The sequence below is a fragment of the Gigantopelta aegis genome, chromosome 11, assembly GCF_016097555.1.
Source record: "Gigantopelta aegis isolate Gae_Host chromosome 11, Gae_host_genome, whole genome shotgun sequence".
In the NCBI taxonomy this organism is placed as follows: domain Eukaryota; kingdom Metazoa; phylum Mollusca; class Gastropoda; order Neomphalida; family Peltospiridae; genus Gigantopelta; species Gigantopelta aegis.
In genome coordinates, this window is record NC_054709.1 from 32254484 (window position 1) to 32260907 (window position 6424).

Below are 6424 nucleotides of genomic sequence, written 5' to 3' on the forward strand. Positions count from 1 at the left end.
TAAAAGATCCCTTGCTGCTAATCGGAAAGAGTAGCCCATGTAGTGGTGACAGCGGGTTTCCTCTCAAAATCTGTGTGGTTCTTAACCATATGTCCGACGCCATATAACCGTAAATCAAATGTGTTGAGTGCGTCGTTAAATAAAACATTTCTTTCTTTTGTTCAACGACACATTGCACATTACATTGACTCATTAATCTTAAGACTATTGGACATTCAACATTTAAAGTGACAGACCCTAGTTTTAAACACTGAACTATTTTTCACTATTAAAGCCGTATTTTTTTTTATCATTTAAATTAGAAGTACTTATACACTGTATTATATATGTTAATTTTCGTACACCTGACGTGGTTCTGGTCATCCAGGTTTTTGCAATACTCCAAAATGCATTTTTCACAATTCTAAAAACGCACGTTCGTCTGAGAAGTAATTCTGACATGTAGTCATCATAGGAAACCCGCTACGTTATTCCTGACGCAGCAAGGGATCTTTTATATATGCACTTTCCCCGCAGACAGGAAAACACATACCACGGCCTTTGACCGGTTGTGGTGCACTGGTTGGAACGAGATAAAAATGTTATATACCCTTCGCGGACCCATTGGATTTTACCAGTTCCACCCAGTACCCCACGACTGGTATATCAAAGACCGTGGTATGCCATGTCCTGTCTGTGGGAGAACAGGCTCATAGGAACTGGGGGGGGGGGGGGGGGCTTTGACCGCCACTCAAGAATGAAAATGTATGGGTTTTTGTCTGACTATACAAATAAAATTAAAATATGGCTTGTTCCACGGACACGTGTCAGATATTGTACTCTGTGGATCCATTCAACTGATTGGATTTTTTTCTCTCGTTCTAACCAGTACATAACACCTGTTCAAAGGCAGTGGTATGTGTTTTCCTTTCTGTGGAAAATGCCCATAAAAGATCTCTTGCTGAGTTAGGAAAAAATGTAGCGGGTTTCCTTTGATGACTACGAGTCAGAATTACCAAATGTCTGACATTCAACATCCGATGATTAATTAATCAATGTGCTCTAGTGGTGTCGTTAAACAAAACAAACCTTTTGGGGGGAAGTAGAACATCACTGACATGGACATGACAAGTTACGCAAAAAACAAATGGGTTACCTAAATTTATTTTTGCGTAACCAGTAAATAGTTCACGCAAATCTTCACTTCGAAAAGGCCTGCGGACCTGGCGCAATCTCCAACAAGAGCAGTGTTAACTGGTCTTACCTTACCTTACATTACCTTAATCCTTGCCCTCGTTGACAGTAAGTATTGTCTGGTATTGTTAAATGTCCTAGCAATAAAACGTCAAGGCTGAGTTTTCATAAAAAAAAAACTAAAATGTGCGTTACGTAATCTTACTGCGTATATTCTTGTATGTAATACCTACAGCTCACTGTTGACTTTAGATTGTAAGTCATGATAAAATTATTGATGAAACTAATCACGTTGGCCATCTCAAGTGACATACAATTTAGTAATCTGAGATGGCCAACGTGAATTTTAAAATAGCCAACGTGAATTTTGAGAAAGCCAACGTGATGGAAAGAAAGAAATGTTTTATTTAACGACGCACTCAACATATATATTTTTTATTTACGGTTATATGGCGTCAGACATGTGGTTACGGACCACATAGATATTGAGAGAGGAAACCCGCTGTCGCCACTTCATGGGTTTCTCTTTTCGATTAGCAGCAAGGGATCTTTTATATGCACCATCCCACAGACAGGGTAGTACATGCCACGGCCTTTGATATACCAGTCGTGGTGCACTGGTTGGAAAGAGAAATAGCCCAATGGGTCCACGAACGGGGATCGATCCCACACCGACCGCACATCGAGCGAGCGCTGTACCACAGGACTATGTATCGCCCGCCAACGTGATAGTTTCCCCGACTAGAACCATGTCACCATTCTACCATACGTGTTGTTACTGTGTTATGGTTTAAAATAACAAACCCTAGTTTTTAAAAGCTACGGCGTTTTTTTTTTCTCTCTCTCTATTCGAGGCGTTTTAAATAATTGAAATCAGGCTTTACTTACATTTCATTGTTTAGATTATCCATTTCTGTACATCCCAAGTATTTCTGGTCATCCTGGTGTTTTTAATACCACAAAATTCGTTTATATATATATATATATATATATATATATATATATATATATATATATATATATATATATTTAAAACGCACGTGCTTATGACAATTAGCAGTTATAGAAAGAAATAAAGAAAGAAATGTTTTATTTAACGACGCACTCAACACATTTTATTTACGGTTATATGGCGTCAGATATATGGTTAAGGACCACACAGATTTTGAGAGGTAACCCGCTGTCGCCACTACATGGGCTACTCTTTCCGATTAGCAGCAAGGGATCTTTTATTTGCGCTTCCCACAGGCAGGATAGCACAAACCATGGCCTTTGTTGAACCAGTTATGGATCACTGGTCGGTGCAAGTGGTTTACACCTACCCATTGAGCCTTGCGGAGCACTCGCTCAGGGTTCGGAGTCGGTATCTGGATTAGAAAGCCCATGTCTCAACTGGGATCCGAACCCAGTACCTACCAGCCTGTAGACAGATGGCCTAACCACTACGCCACCGAGGCCTGGGACTGGGAAACTCATTTTACGTGCCCCTATCCACGAAGGTTCAGGCACGCCCACCACGGATTTAGCCTCTGACTTCGCCAGTGACTAACTCCGGAGCAGGAGGGGGGGGGGGGGGGGGGGGGGGGGGGTAATTTTGAGGTGGGCGGAATTTGAAAAAAAGCCATTTAGTAAGGTCAACGCGAGCGCGGACCAAATAGCAGACACTTCGCAAACTTGAAGTACACCGAGTGGATTTCGATTCCTCGGTGAAGCCTGTATTTTACCTAAGTCTACAAAGAGTAACTGCATCCAAAACATGTCCGGACTCTAAAATTTAACCCAAAATAGTTAAGACTGCTCAGCCAAAAGGTTTTTAAGGTGATTTTGAGCAATTGAACGGGCGCCAAAATAAAATGCGTTAGACTACTTATAAAAAAATAAACAAAAGAATTTTGAACTGCTTCCAAAACGTTTAAAGTCTAACTAGCCCAAAAAAAGAGGTTGTTACCTGTCCTAGGAAAGGTTGTTAGCGGGGATGTCGTCACGGAGAGGCGATGAATAGGGACGAGTCCAGATGGTTGAGGGCGTACCGGTTTGCGGACTTGGCGATGCTCTCGGTGATTGGACGGTAATCTTCCCCGGCGGTGGATGGTCGGGTTGTCCATTTCATCGAGAAGCATCCCTTGGTTGAAAAGTCCCTTCCGGCGGACGGTAAGGCAGATCCCTCTCCCATCGTTTATCGTGATCCTACGCACCGAGAACTCTCCTTCGGTTCGTGGCAGAGGTTGATACGACTCCGGGCTCGGTTCACAAAGGAGCTGACGGACATCCCCAATGTTGGTCTTCACCAGCCTCGCGTAGCGTGTTGGTAGCTTGCCGGCCTGCAGTGACCAAGGTTGTTCAGCGGGCTGGTCATTCGCTGGAGATGAAGTAGGTGGGGGCGGTTGTGTCGGCGGACTTGGCTTGGCTGGTTGGTCGCCTGGTGACACAATCGCCTTTCGTTTTCCAACGACCACAAGACGGGCCTGGGACTCTACAGCTCCACTCTTCCTGGGTAGCAGTTATAGAGACCAGCTCTTATAAGCGTACCGGCTCACATTTGTGTACGAGGGCAGGTTCGCTTTTGCCCGAATTAAACGAAAATGCCCGAATCTGGATAACAACATTTATTCATAAATTAGCATTACTACCAAACAGCAGCTATATAGAGTTGCAAATGAACCACTACGCATTTTTACATAGATTACAACTACTTTTGAGGGTAGAATGATGGAAAAAGATGGTAAAAAGGTATCAGGTACATTTCGCCCGAATATAATATGTATCATTTTTGCTCGAATTTAAAGTTTTGCCCCACCTGCCCCCCGTCTCATACGCTTATACCAGCTCTAGTCATATTTAGACGGTATTTTCCTGTTTCAACGTCACATATTCTTGTTGCACTTTATCCAGGTGTGCTACAGGTGGTAGATTAAAGGGACATACCTCAGTTTTTAAACACTAAGGCATATTTATTACCATTAGAGCCGTTTTTAATAACTGAAATCATACCTTTCTTGGATTTTATTGTTTTGATTATCCATTTCCGTACATTCGAAGTGTTGTTGGTCATCCTGGTGTTTTTAATATCACAAAATGCATTATTCTTATTTTTAAAAACGCACGTGCGTCTGAGAGGTAACAGTTATGGAGTCGAGTTTTAGTCTATTTTTAGAGGGTATTTCATCATTTCTTGTTTCACTTTATCCAAATGTGTTACAGGTTTGTAGATTAACCAAGTTTAGTGTTCATTTTCATGGGCTGAAACTAGGGTATGTCCCTTTAACTAAACTTAGTGTTAATTTTCACGGGTTGAAACTAGGGTATGTCCCTTCAACTAAACTTAGTGTTAATTTTCACGGGTTGAAACTAGGGTATGTCCCTTTAACTAAACTTAGTGTTAATTTTCACAGATTGAAACTAGGGTCTGTCCCTTTAACTAAACTTAGTGTTAATTTTCATGGGTTGAAACTAGGGTCTGTCCCTTTAACTAAACTTAGTGTTAATTTTCATGGGTTGAAACTAGGGTCTGTCCCTTTAACTAAACTTAGTGTTAATTTTCACGGGTTGAAACTAGGGTCTGTCCCTTTAACTAAACTTAGTGTTAATTTTCATGGGTTGAAACTAGGGTATGTCCCTTTAACTAAACTTAGTGTTAATTTTCACGGGTTGAAACTAGGGTCTGTCCCTTTAACTAAACTTAGTGTCTATTTTCACGGATTGAAACTAGACTGCGACTTAATTTAGTCCAGTTTAAAAAATAATTCTTCATTTAAACATTAATTAAAATTGATAAATGCTCTTCCAGGCAAGTTCGCCTATTGCATAAATAGTATCGTCCGGTATTTTTAGAATTTGTATGCTCCCGAATAGCGCTATAAAAGGCGAAGTGTAATTGGTCGATATTTAAATTGTTATTTATAGATGAAATGTCACCTGGACATGGGAATCCACGCAATGCTGTTAGATATACTGGTAGACCAGTAGAGCTAATTTTAATCACATTGCTACGGGCCTGAATTTTAAATGTTTGCCAACCCATTATCTGAACGTACTATACTTTTAATGCACTCAATTCAATTCAATTCTTTATTCACCGTAAGCATAGCGGCTTATTGGTATGAACAAACAACAATACTAGTAAACATACAATATCACATGTACATACAATTAGGATAATAAATAGAAAACACACACACACACACACACACACACACACACACACACATGTACATATATATTCTCAATAAGGAGAATGTAAATTATAGTTTTATAGGTAGAGTATTATATACAAATTGACATTCAAATGCAACATATTATATATCTTGATAATTCCAGTATATTTAGACTAAGGAAGTTCGAATTTTAAATGCTTTAAATATATATTTTCCCAATTTACACAATATATTTTTGTTTTTTACTGGTCAGCAGCTGTATAAACTTTAGCATAGATGGCCTATTCCAGTAGTATTTCTTTATATAATTTTCTCTTAAATCTCTGTACAATGTACATATTAATACAAAATGATATTCATCTTCTACATCTCCGCTATTACAATAAATGCATACTCTATTGGGACGACTTATTTTCTTATATCTACCAGTTTCTATTGCCAAAATATGTGAAGATAGCCTTAATTTCGTAATACATGTTTTATAAATATCAGGTATAGGTTTGACCAAGTATTGTTGAGTTTTTAAGTCTTCGACCAAGTATCTATACAAATTGCCGCATTTCACAGATGTATTTAGCTGATGGTAAAGATTCTGCAATGCTTGGTCAAAAATCCTTTGTTTAATTAGTGATAAATAATACATCGTACTTTCTACCAGATGATCCTGATTGTTCCAAATATAACCAAGCCAAGCCCCAACTCTTGAAATGTTTTCTTAATAAAAAATACCCAGTTATTTTTATAGACGCAGCTAGATTTCATCTCACTATACATTGTACTCATTATACAATTATCAGTTTTGATCAGTTTGAACCAATATTTCATCATACGATAGGTACGTTCATGCACCAATGGATATCTACCTAATTCAAAATAAATCATAATATTGCTTGTACATCCTTTAACTTTTAGAACATTTTTACAAAAATCAAGGTGACTTTTTTCAATTAAATCTGCTTTTTGAAAACCCCAAATTTCACAACCATAGAACAGTACGCTAGCTACATACGTATCAAATAACGTCAACAATGAACTTTGGTTTAAAAACAAGGGCTTGGAACTTTTCTTCATTGCAAAACATGCTTTTCTTCCTTGTT